The sequence below is a fragment of the Pinus tabuliformis genome, chromosome 3_2, assembly GCF_031772625.1.
Source record: "Pinus tabuliformis cultivar Carrire ecotype Pingquan chromosome 3_2, CPIR1, whole genome shotgun sequence".
Taxonomy (NCBI): Eukaryota; Viridiplantae; Streptophyta; class Pinopsida; order Pinales; family Pinaceae; genus Pinus; species Pinus tabuliformis.
The window spans coordinates 930523284-930550922 of NC_142302.1; positions in this window are offsets into that span (position 1 = coordinate 930523284).

Genomic DNA, 27639 nt, shown 5'->3' on the forward strand with positions numbered 1-27639 from the left:
GGATGATTTTCGGCGCCGTTTGGACTAGGTAGGAGCTAAACCTTAGCTCTTCATTTTCATGGTTTCATTTTCCTGTTTTATGCCTGTTTTGCTGCTCTATTGGGCCTCTGGGGTTTTTCCAGGGCGCCCTCTGACCAACGCAGGTACCCCATTCGAAACCTGCGTTGGGATCCAAGCTGCTTGAAGGCAGCTTGTCCCCCAACGCAGGTAGTACACTGGGCACCTGCTTTGGGGCATAAAAGCAACAATTTTTCACAGATTTTGATGAAATTTTCGCCAGTTTTTCATCAATTTCAGGAGCTGACTCATCCTCTTGTTTGTTTTGCAGGGATTCTTGAACAAGATGGCCCTAACATGGCGAGAACGAGAACACGAAGAAGAAGATATGATTGCCCTTCATGATCCTGTTACGGTGGGCGCATTGCGAGACTGTGGTTTACTGAAGTTTTTCCGTATCTCTAGCATGAGAGCACAGATTTCACTACTGCAGTATTTGCTTGATGCTTGGGATCCTGTTAACCAAGTATTCCATATCAGGAACAAACCTATTCCATTGACTGTGACAGATATTTACTTCTTGACCGGCCTGTCAAGGCGGGGTGCCCCCATTTCTTTATCAGGTACAGTTCGGGGGAATGATTCCGTGAGAGATTATGTTCGCCAGTATTGCAGGGAGGGGTCCCAGCCGAGCAGAGACGGCAAGGTGGTTATCCGTGATGTTACTAGCAGGCCTCTCAGGTCCATTCTGTATACTCTTGGTAGGATGGCCGGTAGCGCATCTTTACATGTCGCCAACAGGTCTCATATGCAGCACGCCTTGGAATGTCTCCAACCGAAAATCTTCAACTGGAGTGATGCAGTGCTTAGTCAGATGAAAAATCAATTGAACAAGGTGAAGGACGGGAAGCTGAAGAACTTTGGTTTTGGTTCAATTCTGACTGCCTTCGCCTTGGAGAAGATCCCTCTGATGCAACCTCAGTACATTGATCTCGGAGTGCCTTCTCCTACCGAGCCACGTATGCAGCGATGGGTCGATCACATGTCCAGGCATGCCGGTCAATCCCAGATTTCTTTCAATGCTGCTTTCTTTAGGTGGTTCGATCGCCAGGAGATGGCTTTTTCCGAGTACCCATATGTTGGTATGGACTTCCGGGGCGATCCGGATATGGTACTGCCAGACGGTGCTCAGTGGGATGCTACTGGTAAGAACTTCAACCATATTACCGTTCATTGTTTTCATTCATAATGTTCCTGTGCTTTATTCTTTCAAGACTTTAATTGAACTCATGTGCGCTTGCAGATGTCGGTCCTGTTCGTCCGGCATTTCGTCCGAGGCCACCTGTTACTGTTCCGGCAGAGGAACCTGCTCGGAGGGTTATTATCCGTGATCTTAGCGACACAGAGACCCTTACAGCTGTGCAGGGGCAGGTTGAGAACCTTACCCGTGGTCTTCCGGATGTACAGGTTGACGAGTTACCTTTACCGATGCAGCAGCATACTATCGGTGTACCTAGACGATGGACCCGTCTTCTGCGCATGATCGCACATACTGTGGCTTATTATCAGGAGCATCACTAGGCTAGGGTGCCCCCTAGCATTTTGAGTTTTTAGGTCATATGACCAATTTTGTCTTGGTTGCAGAACATCATGTATGAACTTTATGAACAGCTTATATATATATTTTGATTTTCGAGTCTTATTCTGGTTGCTTTGGATGATTCATATGTACACTTTTTATGATGTGTCCTTTATAAATATTGCAAATGTCTGTCTAACACATAGTTTGCCAATGAGTCTGTTAATGTGTTTAGATTTCTTGAAATATGTTGATATTGAATTGAATCAAATCGTCTTTCCAAGATCTTTACTCTTAGGAACATGCGATAAATAACTGGATTACGAACAGAATATATACCATTGAGTTGTAGTACTACGAGCTGTGAGTCTAGCCTGACAATTAGTCGGCGTATGCCTCGCGCGATGGCATCAGAGAGTAGTTCTATTAACGCGCTATATTCAGCGATGTTATTCGTTGATTGCCCAATACATACACCTCTGAAACTTACTAACTCGCCATTTGGATTAAAAATGGCCCACGCTGCGGAGGATAGGTTTCGCGAACTATGACTTGCTCCGTCGGCATATCCAACACATGTCTCCATGAGGTTTGACATCTGCAACGAATGCAAAAGGGAATCACTCAACCAGAGTAAGAACTTTGGCGAAAACAAAATATAACAAAAGCACGCAGGTTACTATTTAAGCATAGTAACGCTTGAGGTACAGCCCGTTCCGGGGCTGTGCCAGTGGAATTCCGTCGTAATCTATTAACTCGTAGGCTCCTTTTGCTAATACTCTTTTAACAATATAGGGGCCCATCCATAAGGAATTGAATTTGCCTGCTCCTAATTTATCGGATTCTTGGTCATAAAGCAAGACAAAATCACCTTCTGAGAAGACACGGGGTTTGACATTTTTGTCGAACTGAGCCTTGACTCGTTTCTTATGGGCTTCGTTAGCCAAAGCGGCATCACGACGGGTTTCATCCAATTGGATTAATTCCATGAAACGAACCTCTTCTTCCGAAGTTCCGGGGAGGAGATCAATTGCGAGTTTAAGCGACGAAATTTCACACTGGATCGGTAAGACTGCTTCTAGACCGTACACCAATTGAAAAGGTGTGAAACCGGTCGCGTTTCTTACCGAGGTTCGGTAGGCCCACAAGGCTGCATACAGGATTAGGTGCCATCTTCTTTTATGAACTCCGATCATCCTCTGCAACATACGCTTCAGGACCTTGTTGATTGCTTCAACTTGTCCGTTGGCTTGTGGATAATACGGAGTAGAGCTGTCGTGCGATAGCCCTAGTTTGGCAGCTAATTCGACCATCATGTGATTGCGGAAGTGTGATCCATGATCTGTAACTATAGCCTGGGGTACACCGAACCTGGCAACTACATGATTGAAAAAGAATAGGGCAGCTGTTTCACCAGTATTGTCCAATGTAGGCATCGCCTCGGCCCATTTGGTAAAATAGTCAACTGCGACTATAATATACCCATGCCCCCCGGTCGAGGTGGGGTTACATTGCATGAAATCGATGCCCCATTTGGCGAAAGGCCCAACCGCAACTATTGGTTGCAGCGGTGCGGGTGGTCTTCTAGTTTTGCTATCAAAGATTTGGCAGGAATGACAACTTCGGACTGCGATTATGCAATCTTTGAACATCGTTGGCCAAAAATATCCTGCTCTTAATATCTTTTGGGCTGTAGCGAAACCTGATTGATGCCCCCCACACGCGCCCGAATGACACTCATTCAGGGCTTTTTCGGCTTCTTCATGGGTGAGACACCTCCTCAGAACGGTATCGATACCCCGACGGTAAAGAGTATCACCGACGATTATGTAGTCTTTTGCTTGGTATCGTATACGTTTCTGTTCGGAGTGAGAGGTGTCAGGCCGAAACTTTTGGGTCTGGAGATAGATAATTATATCTCCATACCATTCATCGCTTGCAGATATCAGAAATAAAGTCTCGTCCACTATAGACTCCTTGGAAGTTTCGTCGTTGGACGATGACGGGAGATCGCATAATAATTCTGCGAATACTAGAGCTTTCTTTGACTTGGATTTCACAAATTCCAGATCAAACTCTTGAAGGATTGCTATCCATTTGGAATATTTGCCCCCCAGCAACTGTCGCGACAGTATATAAGTCATGGGGTTGCAATCTGACAGAATGGTAGTTTTCCTAAAGAGGATATAATGCCAAAATCTCTGTACCGCTTGAACAGCAACGAGCGCTAGCTTTTCAACGTAAGAATATTTACTTTCTGTATCATTTAAGTTTTTACTTAAATAATATACAGGATGTTCAACTCCATCGACTTCTTGTACTAAAACCATCGCAATGGTTGTATCTGCTGCAGCTAGATACAGGTTAAAATCCCTAAGATAATCTGGGGCATACATTAATGATGCTTTTACTAGGGACTCTTTCAAAGCGTCAAAGGAAGCTTGCGCAACCTGGTCCCAATCGAAGGGTACATCTTTTTTCAAAAGACGTGTATAACCTTTAGCAAGTTCTGCGTAATTTGGAATGAACCTCCTCAGAAAGTTTGCTTTCCCTTGGAGTTTCTGAATCTGAAGCAAATTCGAAGGTGGAGGCAAATTAATGATTGCCTGAACCTTACAGGGGTCGAGATGAATCCCATCTTTAGAGACTACAAAGCCAAGTAAACGACCAGAACCGACGCAAAACACACATTTGTGAGGATTGAGTCTTATCTTGTAGTGTCGGCAACGTAAAAATATTGCTCTTAAATGCTGCGGATGATCAGTCCGCTTTCGTGAATGGGTCGGAAGATCGTCGAGATAAGGTTGAACAATGCTCTTGATGTCATGGAAGGCGTAATTCATAGCCCTCTGAAAAGTTTCCCCTGCGTTCTTCAAGCCAAAGGGTAATTTTCGGTAAGCGAACGTGCCCCACGGACATATAAATGCAGTCTTCGACTGGTCCTGTGGGCGGATATTTATTTGATTATACCCCAAAAATCCATCCATAAAGGAAAAGATTTCACATCCGGCGCATTCATCAATTATCTGGTCGATGAAGGGTGTAGGATAGTTGTCCTTCGGACAAGCTTGGTTTACATCCCTATAATCGACGCACACTCTTATCGTCCCTTGTTTCTTCATAACAGGGACAATATTCGATACCCAATCAGTTAGAGGAACCGGGTAGATGAATCCAGCATGGAGAAGTTTCTCAACTTCTTCTTTAATGGCAGCGGCTTTCTTAGGGTGCACCTGTCGAAGCCGTTGTCTTACTGGTTTGACATCAGGATACATTTTAATTTCATGTTCAACAATACTCGAGTCGATGCCTGGCATTTCATCGTATGACCAAGCAAAGACATCTCTAAATTCACGAAAGAGAGCGTTATATATTTTCAGTTCTGAAGGGGAACAACCTTTGCCAACATGAATATTCTCTACAACATCAGGTTTTGTTGAGATATTTATGGCTATAGTCTCTTCGATATTTGATAAGTTTCGCTCGGAATCCACCGTGTTTACAGTATTTGTTAGGAATTCAAAGACTGAAGGGTGGTAAAGATCTTTCTGAGTATCTTCCTCGTATTCTGGAAGAAGGGAACGATGGTGGTGATCATTCCATGGTGCCCCCTCAATCATCATTGATTGTAAGATTCCTTCGTCAGTCCCATGTACTTTCGACCAAGGATCTAACGGGGTACCATATTCCCTAGATCTATCTACCCAAACGCTCGACGAGCGTTGATTTGGGTTTGCCTCCCACGCATGAAACATTGATTGCTACAATATTTCAATGGGGTTTGGTGGCAAAACCATTGCATGATCCATAGCGACTCTGCCTTCTGTGACTTTCAAGGTGGATACCATATTGCATGTTGCTACAAATGGTACATTTCCTATGCAAATAGGAGGTGGTAGCGCGAAAGTTCCCATCATAGTGGGGTCTTTCAACAGACCTACTCCAATGTCTTGAATCGACCGGTCGCTGCCATGGATCATGGGAACGCTTCCTGTAACTTGTGAACCATTAGGGAGGAAGTTTTGTTGATCGACGACCGTAATCCCTCCTTCAAAGGGGAATGCGATCTTCCTAAAATAAGTCGACACAACAGCTTGCATGGCATAAATCCATGGCCTTCCCAGTAGGATGTTATAGTCAAGATTGCCATCGATGACTTCAACATCTGTTTCTACTGTTTTGCCCCCTAGTTCAACCTTCAGGTTACTAAGGATACCGTAAGGGGTGTATATCCTCCCGTCGAATGCTTTTAACGTTGTCGATGATCGTGACAAGGTTGGAGATCCTAAAGTTTTCCAGCAACTCATCGACATAATACATGTCGATGCTCCCTCATCAATAATCGTTCTATGAACTGTTTTGTTGAGGGCTTTCACTTGGATGAGGAAAGCTAATTGAGCCGGCAACTGAGGATCATACCCTTTATGATCAAAGGATACCAGATTGGAATCTTTAGGATCCACCCCACCAATCGCTGATAACAATGCCTGCCTTTGGGATGGGCAATGCTGTAATACCTCAAGAGTCGACATAGCAGATGGCGATTGCGTCAAATCCTCTACTATGTTGTAATGCTGTGCCGCTCTGGCACGAGGATTGAATGTCGACTTGTGTATTACTCCCTTTGGCGGTTTTATTGTTAATTCATGTGTGATGGGGGGACAACTTCTGCCGAAGTTGTCGTCGAACTGCTAGGTTGATCTGTCCCTTTATCGCTCGACACCTGCGGATTCCCATAATCTTTGCTCCTTGTCGAAATCAAAGCATCATTTTGCTGTTTCGAAATCGACAACATAAGTACTTGGGACGGGGAAGCGTTTCCACTATCAACCAGATTTTGACCTGGGTTAGGAAATTGATCACTTGACACAGGTGAGGTATGAGGACTTTTAAAGAACCTCTTTAGCTCAGCTTTGAATGGGCAATCCTTAGTGTTGTGATCTTTGTCATCGCATATTTGACACGGAAACCGTTTCCTATTCCCAGGAGGGTTTGAAGAATTTTTCTTAGGGGATGACCCACCTTGTTTATTCTTCCTCCCTCTGTTTTGATTCTTCTTGCTTCCTGGTTGATTGGTTTCTTTGCCCCTATCTGTCGATACGGCATTTACTTCCGAAGCAAGAACTTCTTCATGCGCATTTTGATTCGAATCCTTACGGGCCTTCTTTTGATTGGTCCTTTTCGGATTCGCGTTTGCCGTGCCAATCACGCCATCGCCGGCATGAGAGTCACTGTTTGATTTAGGAGGAGGAGGGATTGAAAACTCTGGTCTAGGGGCGTCTGGTATTTTGTCATAGAGCGTGCCGGACTGAGTATATACTAAATCCAAGTATTGTGCACGAGCGATAACTTGCTCTTCTGTTACGACTCCTCCCTTTCCTACATCTTCCGTTATAGCCGGAAGTAATGACTTTATAAACCACTCAGCTAAAAGCTGATCAGGAACGTATGTTTTAACCATTCTTCGTCGACGTCGCCACTCATGTATATGATCTGATATATGAGTTGCGGTTGTCTGTTTGAAGTTAGTCAATATCTCTGTTCCCGTTTCGTACCTTATTGGTAATTGAAAGTGGGTCAAGAATGTTGTGGCAAGGGAGCCAAAATTGTCGAACGAAGCTCTAGGCAATTCTATATACCATTTTGCCGCCGGACCTGTCAATGTCCTCTGAAAGAGGCGAAGCCTTATCGAATCGTCATTCAAAGTGTTCGACGAACACCATAGATGAAATGTCATCACATGATTCGATGGGTCTTCACCTGGATTTCCATTGAATTTAGGAATGTCGGACGGGAGTTTGTGTGGAATCACTAGCCACCAAGGGGCGTAAGCAATTGGATCGTTTGTTAACCGATGTAAATCAGGCAACTCTAAAGTCGCCACGAATGGTAATTGCTGGTTCAAGTTAGGTGAAGCGTAACCAGGAGACGATGGAATCGCCTGAACAGTCGGTCTTTGCATACCAGCATAATGGAGTTGATGTTGGTATGATGAATACGGTTGATGGACTTGGCCACTATAAAGTGGTTGATTTTGACCATTTTGAATATATGGTTGTCCAGTATTCGCAAATATTTGCTGTTCAGAACCTTGGTACACTTGTTGGAATTGCGGCTGTTGGTATTGCATTATCCACGGTTGCGACACCATGGGTTGTTGCGCTACACTAACCATTGGACCAAGATGTGGGGTAGTCGTACCCAACTGTACTTGTGTTGTCCCACCAGTAGGTGATTGTGGTTGGGTCGCAGGGTCAAGTGGCTGTTGCATGAGAACCTGAGCAATCTGAGGTTGACACACAACAGGCATTGTTTGAACTTGCGACACGGTCACAATAGCCGGTGTAGTTGGGATGTTTGTCACAGGTACACACTGTTGCATAGAATATACAACTCTCGGTGGCTGGGATAGCACAGGTACCCAACTACTCGTTGCAATTCCGCCATAACTCGAATAAGGTTGAGAGCTCCCGTATGGGTACTGCCCCCCATACGGTAGCAACCCAGAACTCAAGGCAACTGCCTGCCTTGGAGGATTGGATGGCCTAATTAGATTCCCAAAAGGGTCAATTTGATGAGCCTCACCATGAGAGTTACCAGACATTACTCCGGAACAAACAGGAACAGACCATACTGTCGAGATAGTCTCTTGATGGACTCCTTCTAGCGACTGCGAGCTAGTTGGGACAGATGGTATGCCGGCGAACATTGTTGGATTTGCAGCAGGTAATTCTGCCGTCGCCGTGTCATTCGACACAGTCCTAGATGTCGACGGTTGTTCAGTCATTTTTAGTCTATCCAATTGATCACCTAGTGATTCTACAGGAACTTCCACTGGTGATGGACAAACTTCTGTTGTAGCAGGAAATAGAGTGACCCCTACTCCAAATTGAATTGGAGTGGATACTTGCGGTTCCTCTATAATTTCCTCTATCGCAATCAGACCAGGTGGAAGAGGAAGACTGTCAGGTCCGTAAAAGATTTCCGGTGCCGAAGAAGGGGTTGTATCGACCGTGACGGATGTTTGAGGAACAAAACTCTCTGGACCGGTTACAGATGGAACTGGTTCAGTCATACGAGTATTTGCCCCAAGACTAGGATCAATATTACTGTCCCTCTGTGGCGATTGAACTTCTTCTATTGAGGCAGGGTTTCCAGAAATGTTTGGAGTGACCAGAATCTCAGATGTTGTTGGAACGCTTGTTCTAAATTTTAAAGGAGATTTTGAACTGGTTTGACGAGCTCGCTTTGTCCGGATTGTTTTCGATTCCGGAGACAAAGATGGTTGACTCGCAAGCCTCCGAGAACGACGGATATTCAATTGACTTTCTTCCACGATTGCGGATTACTCGATCAACTAAAATATAAAGGGGAAAATTTGTGTTTCCGATTTGAATGAATTTTATTAGACGCTTTTAAACATAACTTTGCTTTTTCATGTTTTAAGAGTCGAGAAAAAGCTAAAGATGACTCTAGTCGCCTTCGATGTATTAACGAGCCCGAAGTGACAAATGCTCGGTTGGACCTTTTCAGTTATAGAGTTTGAAAAGGGCCAAAAGAAACTGCTCTGGAGATCTAGGCAGAGGGTGTTCCAAACCTTTCGCGAAACCACAGAATACGTTTTACGGTACGGGTGGTCGATCTTCGTGAATGCTGTGTTCACTGCATCGCGATCAGTAGGGCGACCGACACGGCTTCCTATGGATAAAGGATAATTGCCTATAGGGGTCTCCCAATATATACTCGACGGTACGTGGGAGCACAAGTCCGTATTAGTGCCACTGACTCTCAGGAGGAATCACCCACCTTCGTAGAGATCGACAGTCACTATGTTTAACGACGCCGGAACACGTCTCTACCTAGACCTCTAGATGTTTGCGTTATGTTTCAAATGCGTTGTTAGGTTCATTCAGTATATTTTAAGTTGATATTTTTTAAAGTTTGCCTTTCAAGGTTCACCACGAGATGTATATGACAAATTCCTAAATGCAGCCTAAGATGAGAAGCAAGCTTTTTCAAATCTTTTTGACTGATGAAAATCTTAACTACTGAGAGAGAAAGAAGGCAAATTCTTTTCACACAGTTCATACAGCACAAACTAATGCACTTTCTCCTAAATCATCATGCAAACTTTTTTCAAATGCAAAATGCACAATGCATGTATTTTCTTTTCCCTTTCTTAATGTGGACGGATACAAAAAGAAAGTGGTTATATAACTTTGATTTCGATTTAAAGAGAAAGTAAACAAGCTTTTCCAAAATCAAAAGACACCTTAAGATTCACTTGCTTAATCACTGGAAATACATGAAATCAAACCATACGAATGAAAGTAAAATGACTAACCAGCTATGGACAGCAAACAAGCTAACTCTTTAGACCAGCAAAACGCCTAACACAGGTTCAGATCTAAGAGGCCAAAATCATGACTAGTTTACTTTTCGTTATGGGAAATTGTAAATGAGTAAGAAATACAAAGAACAAGTACAATTTTGTTATATAACAGAGGCAGAATGATGGCAAGTAATATTGGTTTCAAAACAGGCACAAGACTGACACCTAGCAGCAAAACTAAGTGAAAACAGGCAAGAGAAAGGAGGAAACCCCAAATGCACTAAGCAAATTTGGGCCAACGCAGGCTCTACACAGTCAAACTGGCTCTCAGCGCAGGTAGCCAGTTCGGGACCTGCGTTGCAAAGCAGGTAGCCTGTGTACTACCTGCTTTGGAAAACGAGAATTGCGTTTTCACAGTTTCCGGGTCATAATTTTCTCAAAAATGCACGATTTTTGCTCAAATCAGAAGCATTCAGTCAAGCATAATCAAAGGGATGATTTAGAAGGTGCAAAGCTATCACTAAGAGCTTACAAGGATCTTTGTAGATCAGCTCTTCAAATCATGAATCTGCTCAGACAATGAGCAAGAGTAGCAGCCCCTCTACTTCGCTTTTGATATAGTCAAAAGATTTTCGATTTGGTACTCTTTTCTTCAGGAAATGAATAGTAAAGATACTACAAACACAATCAAACGGATACGATCCCCAGCGGAGTCGCTAGTTTGTTGTAGGGAAAAGTATCCGACTCGGATGACCCTAACCCACTCTAAGGGTGACAGTTCCTTAGCAACAACTGTAAAACAAACTACTGAAGGTTTACTTCTTTATGAAAGCAAAAGAGGATGGAGAAAGCACTAACCGTCGCCTTGCGCTTAATGTCGAATCCAAACTCTCCTCTTTGGCCGCTTGCTCCTAGCTCTTTGTCCTTCTGCTCGCCTAGCTGCAATGAGATCCTGCACAATGACAAAGAAGGAAACTACAAGAGGCATGCAATCATAACTGGTTCATGGATTAGTGTAAACCAAACATGCAATCATCACAATACATAATTGAAACAAGAGCACATAGAAGAACCTCAATAGCTTTTATTAATGAAGAAATAAAGGTTCTGAGAGGATTACAACCATTGCAGGCTCCAACCCAGCAACACCTCCCAGCAGAAAGAATTGCTCTTCTTCACCTCTCTCAAACAATCACCCAATAACTCAAGAATGAAACCAACAGCATATCATTACTTTGCACAAAATTCCCGCCTCATGAGCTCATAGGAGAGAGCTCAATATATAGATGAATTGAGAAAGGATGAGTCAGCTTGCAACTGATGTGTAGCTGCCTTGTGTCCTCTCTCTCTTCAGTTAATCTTTAGTTGATCTTCAGTTCTTGAGTCCACTTGGTGAACCTTGCTTCCACTTGGAGAAACAAAGCCTCTGACTCATCACAAGGCGAAATACCTGATCCAAGTGTCATTTTTGGAAGATTCCAAAGCAATGACTCACTGTGCCACATGTCCAAACTCGCCCAACGCAGGTGGGCTTTGTTCTACCTGCTTTGCAACGCAGGTACACCATGGAGCAGTTGTGTTTCAGCGCAGAAGCCTAGTGGAGCACCTGCTTTGATTTCAGGACTGCTTGTTTTTGAGTGTTTTCAGGTGGAGAACTGATCTGAGAGCTGTTGGTTTGCTGACCTTGTTCCTCTAGGGGTAGGAACATCATGTTTAGGGAACTTTGGATCCCTTGGATTATTGACAATTCATGCTTATTGCTGTAAGGCACAAAATTGTCTATAACAGTAGGTCATGATGGATAGGATGATACAGATCAGTTCGAGACTCTTGGGGGAAAGTAATGTCATTGTCTGACTTATCAATTTTACTACTACAACTCTCTCTATTTTGTTATGCCTTCGAACTCCTTGTATCTTTTAACTCTAACTTTGGGACAAAGTTTTCTAAAAGAGGGGTGTATGTAATGTCCCACTTAATCTTATCATGAAAATTTTATTAATGTTTACATTACATGAAAATATTGAGAAATATTGGTGAATGCCTTCATTTGAGAAAATTGTAACTTCTATTTACAGAGGTAAAATTTATTATTGCTATTAATCAAATTTCCAACTTGTCTTCTCAAAATTAATCTTGGATAGGATATAATGTCCTACCATTATTCCAATTTAAATATTCATCTCACATTCCCAAATGTACTCTCACATTTACTTGGGAGAAGACATGGTCCTCTTCAACTAATTACCAATTTATATATTCATCTCACATTCCCAAATGTACTCTCACATGTACTTGGGAGAAGAGATGGTCCTCTCCAATTAATTGCCCAAATTTATATTCATATCTCACATCCCCAAATGTACTCTCACATTTACTTGGAAGAAGAAATGGTCCTCTCCAATTAATTGCCCAAATTTATATTCATATCTCACATTCCCAAATGTACTCTCAGCTTTACTTGGGAGAAGAGAACTCAACTGTAAAGATGCAGGAGAAGTTAATGACATTAATGAGAGATGGTTGAGGTGGAGAAGAGAGGGAGGGTATAAAAGGGAAGGAGGAAGGGAGAAAAGGGGATGTGGGGGGTCTTGCTTTGATTTTGGGGTTGGCTATGATTTTAGGATTGCTGTGATTTTGGAGACCTAAGGAACCTGTGGAGGTTTCTTGGGTTGTTGAGAGGGGGGAAATATTGTTTATCTTGGTCTGGATTATTCATTTTGGACATACTACATCTGGTTGGACTTGGGCTTGAAGGGCTAGGGAACCTGTGGAGGTTTCTTGGGGTAGGAATTATTTCCTAGTTGGTTGGGAGGTAAATCCAGTTGGGTTAGTCAAGAGGAGCATTTCAGCAAGAGCAGCAGCTCAAAGGCATCTCCACCAGCCACCGGTACAGGTATTCCTCTATGCATATATTACTCATGTAAATTATTGAAATGAAATGTTCACTATAAGTTATAGGGATTAGAATGTAAATGGTAAAATTTTCATTGTAAAGTTTTGTAAGAAAGTAAATTATTGCCTCTTATTGCATTTAAATTTCAGAGAAAATAGATCTATTAGAAGACCCTATGATAGGGCCTTATAGGGGAGAAGGCACTAGTGGTGGTATGGAGAGAGTTATATGCTCGGATACACACACACACACACACATGAAGCATGGTTGTGCAAAGAAGGTGAGAAAGCATACAAAAATTGGAACACTCTTAGAAGTGTGAAATTATAACATGATACTAGGGTGAGGGAACTCACTAGAGAAGGGGCATGAAAGCCCAATGTATTCACAGGGATTGGAAGCACATTAAGGAGTGTGGTGAAAAGAGAATCATGTCATGTTGTGAAGGTGGAGGTATGATGTACTATGGGTTCTAGTGTAGTAGGTGGATATGTTGCCTACTTTGGGACTTACAATGTTTTCAGAGGTGGAGGCCCTAAGCGTTGTAACATCCCCAACTCCCTGATGGGAAAAACTACTACACACCCGTAATAGAGTATTGCCAACTTTCCAGCAGAAGCATAAAAACCCTTGCAAATTTCAAAACCCTGGCTCATTTGCAAAGCCCCTATGACGACACCAACCCACTGCTAGTCCTTTGTGTGTATTTAATATCTTGTGTATCTATCAATTTAATTATACCAATTCTGCCATGGTATTTACCTATACCTTGATTCAACTCATTAAATTATAGAATGGATAGTTAATTCATAATTCATGCAATACCCAACCATTATGTAGCATGCATTAATTCATAATTTAATCACACATAAAATCAACAATTATTCACATCAGATAATCATGAAAAATGGAATAGATACACACAATTACTAAACCCAAACTAAGATTTACAAAAAATCATGGCACATAAACAAATTACAATGCTCATGGACACTTATCTGAAATAGAAGGCCATCTGGTTATAGACCTTCCATGTTCCACCTGGCCATAGACCACATGGTTCATAATATTTCAACCACGGGTCACCACTGAGTTGGGGCCTCCACTCCACTGGTAATAGTGTGTACACCAAGTACAAGACATGAAACACTAGCCAAAGTACCAACCCCAATAACCTTAGCCTCTAACCATAGGTTCATTCCTGCCACTAGCGTATGCCCATGTGGTGAACCCCTTCACTACTCCTAGTAGTCCCCTGGGTCTTGGGCTACCTCCTTCTAGGGAACTGAACCAATGGATAAGTGAAGTCTTATCTCTACAACTTCTAGGAGCTCTTGCTACTCTTCGAGGATTATCGATACCCTTCCAGTCAAAACCAAACAACACTAGTCAGCTATAGCTCCATGAGCAATGGACCCACCAACTGGCCACCAAACTAAGTTACACCAAAACTTGATGGCTTCCAAAATGAATCCATTTATTCCAATCTGTAGCCATAATCCCTTGTCTCGAGGGCTCACCTGAATCCATCCATAACTAATAAAAGAATAGATGTAGAAAATCCCTTCCTAGGAAAAACCATTCACTTTTGTAAGCATGGATTTCTCCTACCACGTGGAACCTTCTAATGCCACATGGGCTTTAGTGCCTTTTCACTAAAACATCATCACACTTGAATTGTTTCCATTTTTTGATAAATTTTCATGCTTCCCATACTCTTTTCCATGGATTTAGACTGTGGAAAGTTTATTTTATTAATAATGTTCATTTTTTACATCATGATTACATTTTTAGGATCCCCAGCCTCACAATCTATAATGACATATGTTATTGGGCATGGTGGCCCCAAAAACTATATAAGAATTTACATGGGCACATAGGCCCCCAAAATATAGCTTGCCTCACTAGCTTGATGATCCCAGTAGATATTGGTGGACACCCACCTATTCCACTTGGACCCCTACCATTGTTTCTTTTAGTTTCCTTAATTGTAGCACAATTTACTATTTCTGGTAGTTTTTGTGGTCCTAAACTTTCGGAGTTGTTTTGAGGCCCTAAATGACGTTTTTTTGGAAAATGGGAAAACATGTGTTTGGAACTAACATTTGCAGTCGAAATTTGTATTCCTCGGATAGATATTATAAAGAGGTATCACACTCGTCAAACAAGGATTATATGCCAAAGTTACGACCCTCGGAAGTTGATGTACCAATTTACCCCGACGAGGCTCACAAACTTTTGGCACTTCATCTCCTAGGGTTATGTTTTTAGATGTTTAAGGTTTTCCATTATTTCTCAATAATAAATATGTCTTGGGGCCTCATTGTAACATAGTTCAAAAGGCATGTAGTGTGACATCTCTTCTTAGAGATAAGCTACCATTGACTGAGATAGTTTATTTCCCTCTGCATGTAAACAATTTTCAGTACTTTGTTATTAATGGATTAAAGTTTTGTTTTTGTTGTATCTTTGTGTTTATGTATATATTTGTATTTAATTTCGTTCTTGCATAAACCTTGATCAATGGTATTAGAGCGGTCCAATATTTCTCTGTTATTCTATGCATGTCCCTAAAGAGGTCAGGGTATAAGGAGTTAGGGCTTGAACTAGTTGAACCTTTGCCAAAACCATCCTTACCATCCTTGATGACTTCCCATGGTTGAAGAAAATAAAGATGAGGGAGCAGGAGATCCTTTCAAAATATTTCTCGAAGAAGCCCTCGACCGAGAAGGGAACAAGATAATGGACAAATTTTCCTAGATCCTTTGGCAGATGCCCACATGTGACACATATTCATCCAACAACCACCCTGGACGCGCCACTCCCTTAAAGGTAGAAGTAATTTTAAGAGATAATGGACAAATTTTCCTAGATCCTTTGGCAGATGCTCATAGGTGACACATATTCATCCAACAAGCACCCTGGAGGTGCCACTCTCTTAAAGGTACAAGTAAATTTTAACATTCCCATATTTGAAGGCCAAATATATGTAAAATGGTTAAATATGTTGGAAGGATATTTTTCATTTCATGATTTTTCCAATAGGGAAAACATTACTTTTTCACTCCTTAAAGCCTCCCCCCACGTTAAGGCCCGGTGGGAAACCTACTGTGAGTAGAGGGATGAGAGGGAACCCTTACTGTTTTTAGACACACCCACTTGGATTTCTTTCTGAGACACCATCAAGGAATAGTATTACCCTGTCGAGAGCTATGAAGATAAGTACATAAAGTTGACCATACTATAGTAGGGAAGGGACCAAGACATGCCAAAGTTCACAAATATTTACCCTTCTCATGAAGTTGGGTGTCAAGGATTCTAAGTGGAATGTTATACTCAAGTATCATGGATGTCAAAAAAAATAAATCTAGGAGGAAATGGAGTTCTGAAACATCTCCTCGCTTGGTTCCACCTATAGATACACTGTCAAGTTTGACTAGAAATTTAAACAAAAGAAGAGATACTTTTGATCTGCAAATACGAAGAAAGGGAAAGACAGCCCCAAAGTGCAGAACAAAGGAAAAATCTAAGGTGGGGTGACCCAAGACAAACTGTTGAAGCCTCAAGCAAAAAAAAAAAACCACAAAGAAAAATAAGGACATAGGAAAGTCGTCTGAGTTCCATAAGAGCCCGACTCACAACACAAGTGAGTGTCCAGCCAAACAGAAATTGGTGGCCGAGTTGATGGGCTCAAAATCAGATGCACGTTTCGACTCTGAGTCAGAACCTAACAAGGGGAATTCAAAAGGGAGGTAGATTATTGATGTGGAGCCTAGTGCCATCGTTACCCCCACCAAGATCTAGAACATTGAGCCTGAAGATCCAAAGGAGGGGGAGGGTATCTTCCACTCACAAATGTGGGTGAATAATTCATCATTGCAATTCATTGTTAATAATGGGAGCCAAAATAACCTTATTTCAGTAGAGGTCATGAAGTCCATGGGCCTACCAAACACACCACACCTGTAGCTATACACCATTGGGTGGCTTCACCAAGAATGAGATCTTTGTGTCAGCTAGTAGTGTCGTCTTCCCTACAACATCAAGCCCTTCACGAATGAGATACTGTGTGATGTTAATCCTCTTGAAGTTTGTTATTATTATTAGGAAACCATGCTTGTAGAAGCATCATGCTATGTATGAGTTGAGGTCCGTACTGTTATTATGACTTTGAGCAGTGATTTATATAGAATGTCAGAGGTAGCCCCGCCTATAACCATCTCTTTGATCTCTGATGATAAATGTTGTAAGATAATCTCCTAGACCCAATTTTTTTTCTTTTTGGCTCATTCTCAAGGTAAGGGGAAGATCATATCCATATTTGTGGCCTCTGTGAAGGGTTCCACCACATAGTAGAAGCACGTGGATAAGGTCATGGAAGAATACGGGGACAACTTCTCCTCACCCATGGGTGTACCTTTGCATTGTCAGGTCAAGCATTTGATCGATATGACTCCTGGAGAACCTCTACCCAATGGGTTGATATACCCTAATTTATTATGGAAAATGAAGAAATTAAGTGGCAAATCTAGGAGTTGCTGAAAAAAGGGAACATCCTAATAAGTTCCTCACTTTGTGGTAGACCTATTATACGTGTACAAAAGAAGGATGGGACCTAGAGACTTTGCATTGGTTATTGGGCACTAAAACAATCACTGTCAGGAATAGGTATCCAATCCCATGGATTGATGATCTTCTTTACCAGCTCAAAGGGGCCAATTATTTCAACAAGATCAATTTAAAGTATGTTTATCACCAGGTTCCAATAGAATCCACAGATGTATCAAATACCACCTTCAAATCCAAGGAGAACCTTTTTGAGTGGTTGGTCATGCCTTTTGGGTTGACAAATTTCCTTGCAACTTTTATGAGGCTGAGGGATGACATATTGTGGTCCTTTACCAACTCATTCATGGTTGTATATCTAGATGACATACTCATCTTCAATAAGAGTTGGGAAGAGTACTTGCAACACTTTCGGTAGGTCCTTCAAAACCCTAGAGAAGCACAAATTATGTTCCAACTCAGAGAAATTCACCTTTGGCATGGGCCATGTATAATACCTGGTTTACATCATTGATGAGGAGGGTGTGGATTTGGATCCCACTAAGATCTAGGCCATTTAGGATTGGCCGGCCCTGACCACTCTAACAGAGCTTCACAGATTTTTGGGCCTTGCTAATTTTTATCGAAGGTTCATGTTGGAATTCTCTCTTATCACTTGGCCTTTGAGTCAATCTACCAAGGGAGGAGAAAAAGAAAAGTTTTTCTAGTCCAAGTCCCAACATAAATAATTTTTTGAGCTGAAGCAATGCCTCTACTCTGCACCAATACTTACATTATCGGAATTGCAACAACCATTTGAAATTGAGATAGACATATTTTACTATGCTATTGGTGCAGTTCTCACTCAGCAAGGTCATTCAATGGCCTATCACAGTGAGACACTTTCTGACACAATTTGAAAATACTCCACCTACAACAAGGAGATGTATTCCATCATGTAGGATTTCCAACAATTGAAACATTACACTCTGGGAAGGAGACTATCGTCCACACATATCACCAATCCCTGCAGTTTATACAAACCCAAGGAAAGTTGCAGAACGATCGCCATCAGAAATGGTCCACATATTTGCAACAATTCCATTTGAATATCAAAAACAAGAATGAAAACACCAATCATGTTGCATGTTGCCTTAGTCAGCCACTGGTTGCATCATTGATCATTGTTATCAACTCTTGTGGACATGAGACCTCTAGATGGATGCAACTATGTAAAAATGATCTAGAGTTTTCCACCACATAATGGATGCTAGTGGATGGCAAGAAAGTTCCAGACTTCCACCTCTAGGATGCATTATTGTGCTACCTAGGCAACCTTTGTGTTCCTGAAAACTGTGTCCATACTATAGAAGTATTTTTACTGGCCAAATATTCGATAAAATGTTGGAAAATACATCGTCGCTAAGGAAACTATTAAGAATAAAGGCTTTTATACTACTCTACCTACTTCTTTTTGGTCATGGGAATCCATATCTGTGAACTATATGTCTGGCCTTCCTTCTACCAAGCATGGCAATGAATATGTGTTTGTGGTCATTGAGAAATTTTCTAAGATGACCATATTAGTTGCTTGCAAGAAGACTATCACAACCAAGGCCACTGCCAGACTCTTCTTTGAATGAGCATGGATACATTTTGCAATCTTATAGACAATTATATCAGATCGGGAAAGTAGGTTCCTAAGTGCATTTTGGTCGAGCCTTTGGTCATTATTGGACAACAAGCTCACTAAGTTGACTGCATTCCAGCCCCAGACTGATGGCCAAAATAGGTCCTCAATAAGATGAGTGTTCACATACTACGCATATACATCTCTAAGCATCCATGAACATGTGATGAAATTATTCCCTATGTGAAACCCAACTATTAAAGATCTCTCCATAGCTCAAACGGCCATAGCCCATTTGAAGTCGACTGGGATTTCAACCATTATGTCCCCTTGATGTTGCACTTCTTTTTGCAACTACATATGAAGAATTTGCCCATGTTCAGTCCGATGTTGATAAAGCCACTAGGTTTATTGAGCACAGTCAGCATATCCACAAGCAAGTTCATGACGACTTGGAGAAATCCAATTCCAAATACAAATAATGAAATGATCAACATCATGTGTTCCCATACGTTTTGAGTGGGCGACAAAGTTTGGTTACATCTGTAGAAAGATTGCCTCGCTTGATCCGATATTAGGTTTATACAACTTCGATATGGCCTTACACCACATCAACAGAGCTAAACCCAGATTGCATGGAACAGGCCACTATTGATCAGATTATGGAAACACAAATCAAGAACACTTGCCAGCAGAACATTAACTGTATCGGATTGTCAAAGCTATCCAACTCCTGCACCAAGGCAAGTGGCTCACCAGGGAGCAAGTTCAACAAAAGTTTCCCCATCTCATGGAGGCACTCAACGCAATGGGGACCATTTCTTCCTAAGGGGGGAGGACTGATCTAGGTGGATATCGGTGGCCACCCACCTATTACACTTAGACCCCAACCATTATTTCTTTAAGTTTCCTTAATTGTAGCACAATTTACTATTTTTGGCAGTTTTTCGGGTGTTATACTTCCGGATCAGTTTTGAGCCCCTAAACTACATTTTTATTGGAAAATGGGAAAACATGAGTCTTTCCTTAACATTTACTGTCAAATTTTGTAGTCCTTAGATATATATTTTTAACAATGTATCATACACATCAAACAAAGATCGTATGCCAGAGTTACAACTCCTAGAAGTTGATGTACCAATTTACCCCAATGGGGCCCACATACTTTTGGCGCTTCATCTCATAGGGTTAGGTTTTTGAATTTTTATGGTTTTCCATTTTTTTTAAATAATAAATAGGCCTTGGAGCTTCATTGTAACATAGTTCAGAAGGCGTGTAGCCGCCACATCTCTTCTCAAAGATAAGCTACCATTGCATGACCTAGTTTATTTCCTTTCTACTTGTAAACAATTTCAGTAGTTTGCTATTAATGAATTAAAGTTTTATTTTTGTTTTATATCTGTATTTCATTTTTTTTTTGCATAAATCTATATCACTTGATCAATTTATATAAATTTCGGCTCATAAACGTAAATTTTACATGCACATGATATTTACATCACTAGGGTTGGGTAGGGGTATTGCATTCCTACCCCACTTATTTATGCACTGTTGTCAGTGCATCACACACACACACACACAAACAATATATATATATATATATATATATATATATATATATATATATATATATATATATATATATATATATATATATATATATATTCATCTCATAGGGTTAGGTTTTTGAATTTTTATGGTTTTCCATTGTTTTTCAATAATAAATAGGCCTTGGAGCCTCATTGTAACATAGTTCAGAAGGCAAGTAGCCGCCACATCTCTTCTCAAAGATAAGCTACCATTGCATGACCTAGTTTATTTCCTTTCCACATGTAAACAATTTCAGTAGTTTGTTATTAATGAATTAAAGTTTTGTTTTGTTTTATATCTATATTTCATTTTGTTCTTGCATAAATCTATATCACTTGATCAATTTCGATAAATTTTGGCTAATAAACGTAAATTTTACATGCACATGATATTTACATCATTAGGGTTGGGTAGGGGTACAACATTCCTCCCCCACTTATTTATGCACTGTTGTTAGTGCATCACACACACACACACACAAACCATATATATATATATATATATATATATATATATCGATAGACAAAAATATGAGGGTAAACTTCCCTCATTGCATCTTCATTTTCCTAGGTATCATCATCAGGACCGAGCATGGTCCACTTCACCATTACCATAACAATGGCTCAATTCTGGAGCACGCTAACCTTCCTTTCCAAAATATGCACTAACTAGACTTGGAAGTATCCCTCAAGCCCCACCTGAATCATATGCCAATAAATTATATGATTAGTACTTGAACATACTTCTTAAGCAAAGAAACATGAAATAGATCATGAACATGAATGGATGCAGACAACGCAAGCCTATATGAAACCAGGTCGATCCTCTCTAGGATCTCAAATGGCCCACATTATTCCACTACCAACTTGACACAAATACCTAATCTTATTGATCTCTTCTTTTCATTTGATTTCAAGAAGACATGGTCCCTGATTTTAAATTCCCATTTATTTTGTTTCTGTTAGCATAACTTTTCTTCCTATCCTAGAAGCTTTCAAATTTTGTTTAATTTTTACCATCTAAAGTTCCATATTATTGATAAAATCTAATCCAATAACAACCTTTTCCATTGGATTATCCCAACTCACAGGTGTATTACACTTTATTCCATATAAGGCTTCAAACATGCTGATCTTCAATGATTCTTGGTACTTGTTATTGTACATGAACTCTACCAAGTGCAGGTAGTCTTCCCATATTGCTTATCCATTACATACATCTGTAACATATCCTCAATTACTTGATTAACTCTTTCTATCTTCCCATCAAAATCTAGATGGTATGTTGTACTAAAATTAAAATTAGTACCCAATCCTTTAAAATATCTCATCCAAAAATTAGATGTAAACTTTGGATCACTTTCTAAAATAATTGCCTAAGACATTCCATGTAGCCTCGTAATTTCCCACATATAAATTTCAGCTACGTTATCTTCCTTATGCATTGACTTCACTAGATTAAAATGGGTATCCTTGGTAAGTTTATGCACCACCACTATAGAATAGTGCCCTTTTTCATTACTGGGAAAGTTGGAAATAAAATCAATTAATACCACCTCACATTTCCACTCAGAAATTGGTATTGGCTATAGAAAGAAAACTGGGTGCTTATGCTTAACCTTAACTCTACAAAATTCTAGGAATCTAAATATATAATTGGCCACTTCATTTTTCAAGAATAGCTCAAATTATTTCTTTTTAATGGTTGTAATAACTTTTAGGTAACCTAGGTGCATAGCATAAGGCACTTTCTGTATTTCTTTTAAAAATAATTCTTTTAATTCTTGTACATTATGCACATAAACTTGACTTTTATAGAGAACAATCTCATCTTCTCTCATCTCATAATCTGTATATTTTAGCTGCACATTCTCTTGATGTATGTTACCTTTTATCTCAACATACAACTAGTATGAATTCCCATCTTTGACAATTCTATTTAATAAATCATCCCTGTAAATTCTTACATTTGTAGCATGCATAATGTGCACCTTGTGGCTGAGCGCATGCTACTTTATTTTATTTTCCCTTAGTATTTTTGATCTCAAAATCACACTCAACCATCAACTCCAACCATCTAATTTTCAAAGCATTTAAATTTATTTTCTTAAATAAATGTTTTAACCCATAATCCTGAGTCTACAACTCATACCTTCTTCCCATTAGGTAATGTCTCCACATTTTAAGAGCATGCATTATAGGTGCTAGCTTCAAATAATGGGAAACATGATTCTTTTTGTGCTCTTTTATTTTTCTGGCTCATATCATATCACATGTATTCTCTTCTTGATTAATCCTCCCAGTCTTTCCCTATATGCATCTATGCATACCAGGAAATCCTCATTTGGATCAAAAATTTTTAATAATGGATCACTAGTTAACACAACCTTTAAACATTAGAAGGCTTCTTCACACTTAGGTGACCATTCAAAATTTACACACTTCTTCTGCAAAGAAGTGATTGGATGGGCTATCCATTTGGAGAATTTGTAGGTACAAAATGGACCTCAAAACAAAAAATGTACTCACAAAATTACCTTTAAAATAACCAATAGGAATCAAGATGGTCATGTCATTACTAGGGGTAATATTTTGGAGGGAAAATAAGAAAACTAGTTTTTTTATTATATTTTCAACTTATATATGCTGAGTGATAAAAGGTGTCTTTTGAACTCCTAATTATCTTCATATTAGTTATCAATATAGGTAAGACTTTTTATTTCAAGAGTGCACACAGTTTGTGGCGCCTGTTTACTTAAGAGTAATGCATCTAACATGCAATACAATTCTTTCTAATACAAGAGTAAATGGATGCAACTTATAGGACTCTAATTACAATTAAAAGAAATATTAATTCACTAATGAAACCAAATCATGCATTCATTCAAGTATCAATCAAGAATACAGTAACAATAACTCATTTCTCTTTGAACTGATTGATTTTCCAAACACAATTTCTAATCTAAACAACAGGGATCTCGGTCTAAGAGCGTAGACAACAGTAGTCAATACTCTTTACAAGAGAGAATCTCAAGATAGCACGCTGAACTAAATAACTATATTGGAAACAATAATAATAGAACGTTGGACTAAATGACTAAATCTGAAATAACAATAATGGAATACTGAAGCAGATAATTAGATCAGAGATAATAACAACATAAATCAATATTTCTGCAGCATGTAAAACAGAGTAATTTCATTAAGTATGGAAATACGAAATAGCAAAGCAATGCGATTATAATAAGTGGAAATCAAACCAAACCATCACATGACAGAAATCATAAAAGAATGGTACAGGAACAACAAGTGAATCCACCAGGGCCGGGCCCTTAGCCACCAGTGAACACCACCAGATTACTTCAGTATATGAGAAGGAACAACAACTGCTTTATATATTAATCATTGCAAAATAGTTACAGCTAGTTTGTACTCTGTTTCAACAACGAGAGTTGATGATCAAAGTTACAAATACAATAGTAATTCTCGAATAATCTCCAATCCCCTTTCTCTTTACAATTGCTACCTTTTATAATGGCCAAGCAGTAAGAAGGATAAATAGTAACAGTGATCCCTCAGGATCAAGAGATCTTGAGGGATTTGCGCAATCTTCCATCTTCAGTTAGCTTTCCTTCCTAGTGCCGATGCTGTGATTTCCTTTTTTCTTATCCATAACTATGCACTCCATCCTTGGCTTGTTGCCTGTATGTTGTTTCCTGGTTAGGGAACAACAGTTGTTCCATTTTTTCTTTTTCCTTTTCTTGGTTAGGGAACGACAGTTGTCCCATTTCATCTTTTTCCTGCATGAAGAAGGACATCAATCAGCTAAATTGTGATAATAGATAATTTCCTCGTTTTTACCATAATCCTTTGATATATTAACATTTTAGAATATAAAGGGGATATAACTAAAGGAAAGGATGATGAAATAAATAGCATATACATACCTTTTCCATAGCTCAACACACTCCCCTGCTTACCCTTTTTCATGCCCTCATGAAAACCATGTAGTTTGTGTGCAAAGCAGTCAAGGAATAGGCTGGAGAAGGAATGTCATGAAGTGGTCTAAAACCATGATTTTTAGCCAAAATTTCAAAGATGTGCCCTGTCTGCCCTTCAGGTAATTCATATATAGCTTTATACCCTTCGGCAGGATACCAGACAATAGGGCTTTAGAACCAACAGCCTAGCCAATATGGGCCTTCCCTCAAGATGAGGTTGCTATAAGTAACAAAGTGATCTGCAACCAATTTAAAGTTTTTATAGTTAAATGGTTCTCTGTCCTATACATTACGATTGGAAACTGTCCATCTGAATTTAGCTGCTGCCAAGGAGTTGTCTTTAATAGAGAGAAAATACTCTACCCCCTGTTGGACAATTTCTTTGTGAATGGGCCCCAAGATCTGGATTACTCCTTCCTTTTTCATCAAACTTTTATGTTTGGCCAACATTTGTAGTGGGTTCTTCAGTTCACCTCTGACCCAAAGGTCCAATCCATTTTCCTGCCTCTGGAATGTATTATGGGCTTTAAACCATTTCAATTGGTTAACAACAAATGAAATGAAGGCTTGAAATTGTACATCCCCCACAAAAGGGCTGGGATTCTTCTCCAATTCTTCTTCCAATACAAAATTATGCAAGTAAAACTCACAAAGTAATCGTTGAACTTTCACTCCATGGTGTTTACAGTAGTTTATGAAATCTTCAACAATTTTCAATTCTATGGGTTTCCCTACCCTGACAGCCTTGATTTTTAGCTGTAAATACCTTTCTAACAAAAATAAAGCATAGTTATTGGTAGGGGACCTGCATGCCAAAACATCTATGTATAGTGAACAAAGAGTATCCATTTGATGCATGACTGTCTCTAGTCTGATCTTTATTTTCTCAGTTCTTTCTTCTGCCCTTCAATATTTATCGAAGGCCTCACTTTTCGATGCATTGATATCCCACAATTTCCTTTGTAATTCCTAGTACTTTTGTTGGGGAACAGTTTCTTCCTCAAGCCTTTCTATGGTCAGCCGAGCCTGTGCCAGATTTTCTTAAAGATTTGTTATACAAGGATCGCTACATATCAAAACATCTTTGGCTTGGATATCTGTCTGGGTGTTTTTATTATGAGACTGAGTACCTATAGTCTGCATACTCTTATTATGGGACGGAATGCTTAAAGTCTGTGTTCTTTTATTATTGACAGTTGGTCTTTCTGTCTAGGTGGCCGCGCTGTTGGAGGGTATTGCCTCTGTTTGAACAACTACATTACAAAAATGTACATTCTCTATTTGGGCAGCCGCTTCTGTAATAGTTGCATGCTGTTCCTTATCAATTTGAATGAATATGGGCTCAGTTTGAGTCCTAGTAACCCTTATGTCATGAAATTCGGTTTGAATGGCTGCGTTCACCATTTCCAGGGTTCTGCTTGAAATTTTTCCCCTTTTTAATGTCCTTATCTTTTGCCGAAGTCTTTTAATTAATTTTTGCAGCCTCTGCTATTCCTTTCTAAACCTTTCAATTTTGCTTTTCTTCTTTTTGGGAGGAAAAATCATTTCACTAACCATTTATGTTCTTAACAAACTCAGTTGCTCACTTGGGCTTTGCTCTCTAAGGGCTGTATCGTTTCCCTGACTGGTTTCTATTTCTCTTATTTGGCCCACATCTTCTATGTTCAGATTGACTGGACTAGGTTCTTCTAGTTGTGTACTCCTATTTTTGTCTGCCTCTTCCTGAGTAACTTCTGCCCCTGTTTCTTCTTCACCAATTATATTTTCTAATATGCTCCTATTGTGAGCAGAGTTTTCTTCCGATTGTGTTGCTTCAACATTAAGGTTGAGAAGGCTTTTGGGCTGTGTATATTCACTCATATTGGCCAGAATTTGGGCCAATTCAACATCATGTAATAAATGTTGTGGCCGACTTGTGCTGGGAGTTAAGGGAAGTTCTGTTTCACCCCTCTCCTCTTCACTAGTATGTTTTGTTTCCTTCTCAAGTTTTGACTCTTAGTTATCTCTTCCTTCTAGTTGTAAGGGTTGCTAATTTTCAAGGCTAGATAATTCTAAGGGTTGCCTTCTCCTACCCTAGAGGTTTTCAGTTGTTCCCAAGCTTGTCTAGACATAGTGTCTGCATTTTTGTGGTCTGTTTGTTGTGCTAGTAGTCCTTTTCCTTTTTGGGGTAGGTAAGGCTAACCCCCCCTCTATAGTAAACACTAATTCTTCCCAACTGGTTTGCTACTGGGCAAGGTTGTAGCTTACAATCAACCTAATTAAACAATGATGACTTACAATAGTCTCTATATGTTGGGATTTCTTTATGCTTTGAGCAGCGTCATGCAACAAGAAATTCAAATATGTAGGCAAGTTTACAGAACATTTCTATTTTAGAATTGCTAATAATTTAAGGTGGCGTGGCCTTACCACATATTTTCTTTCGTCGCATGTGATATAGCTCTGAACGACTCTAGCCAGCTTTGTCCATGGTTCTCCCAGAGATGAAGGTTGAACTCCTTTGCCTTTGACAATCAGGTTCTGTCCCTCATCCCGAAAGGCGACAATGGCATCTTGTAGCCTCAATTTTTTATGCATCCATATGGGTCCAACTGCTGGTAATCTAGACAAATTAGCTATTACTGTATCCATTACTATCATTCACCTTCCTCTTATTATAGAATGATCATCCTGTAAATTCTGTAAAAATTCGATAGCCACAGTTTCATTGGGTTGCTGCAGTCATGTAAAATATGTGACCCATTTGGCCCGTACTAGAATTTCTCAGGCAACATTGGAAACAGCTAGTATCTATGGCTCCCTGCGCACTAATCGTCCTCCCATTTTGTCTGAATTCTGCACACTGTTAGCTTAACATAGGTAACACAACAATACACAGAGCCAGCAATGGAACAACAAGTTGTTAATATCGGATAATACTTTTTTAACATAGATACCGTTAAAAACTTGCTATTATGGGATATCATGTAGCCCGGTACAACCAAATAAAAGACTGACACGCATGCAAAAGTGATTTGGAAGTCACCCGCGCCCCCCTAAAAAATGAGAGGTCGCCTTCGACCAGTTAAAT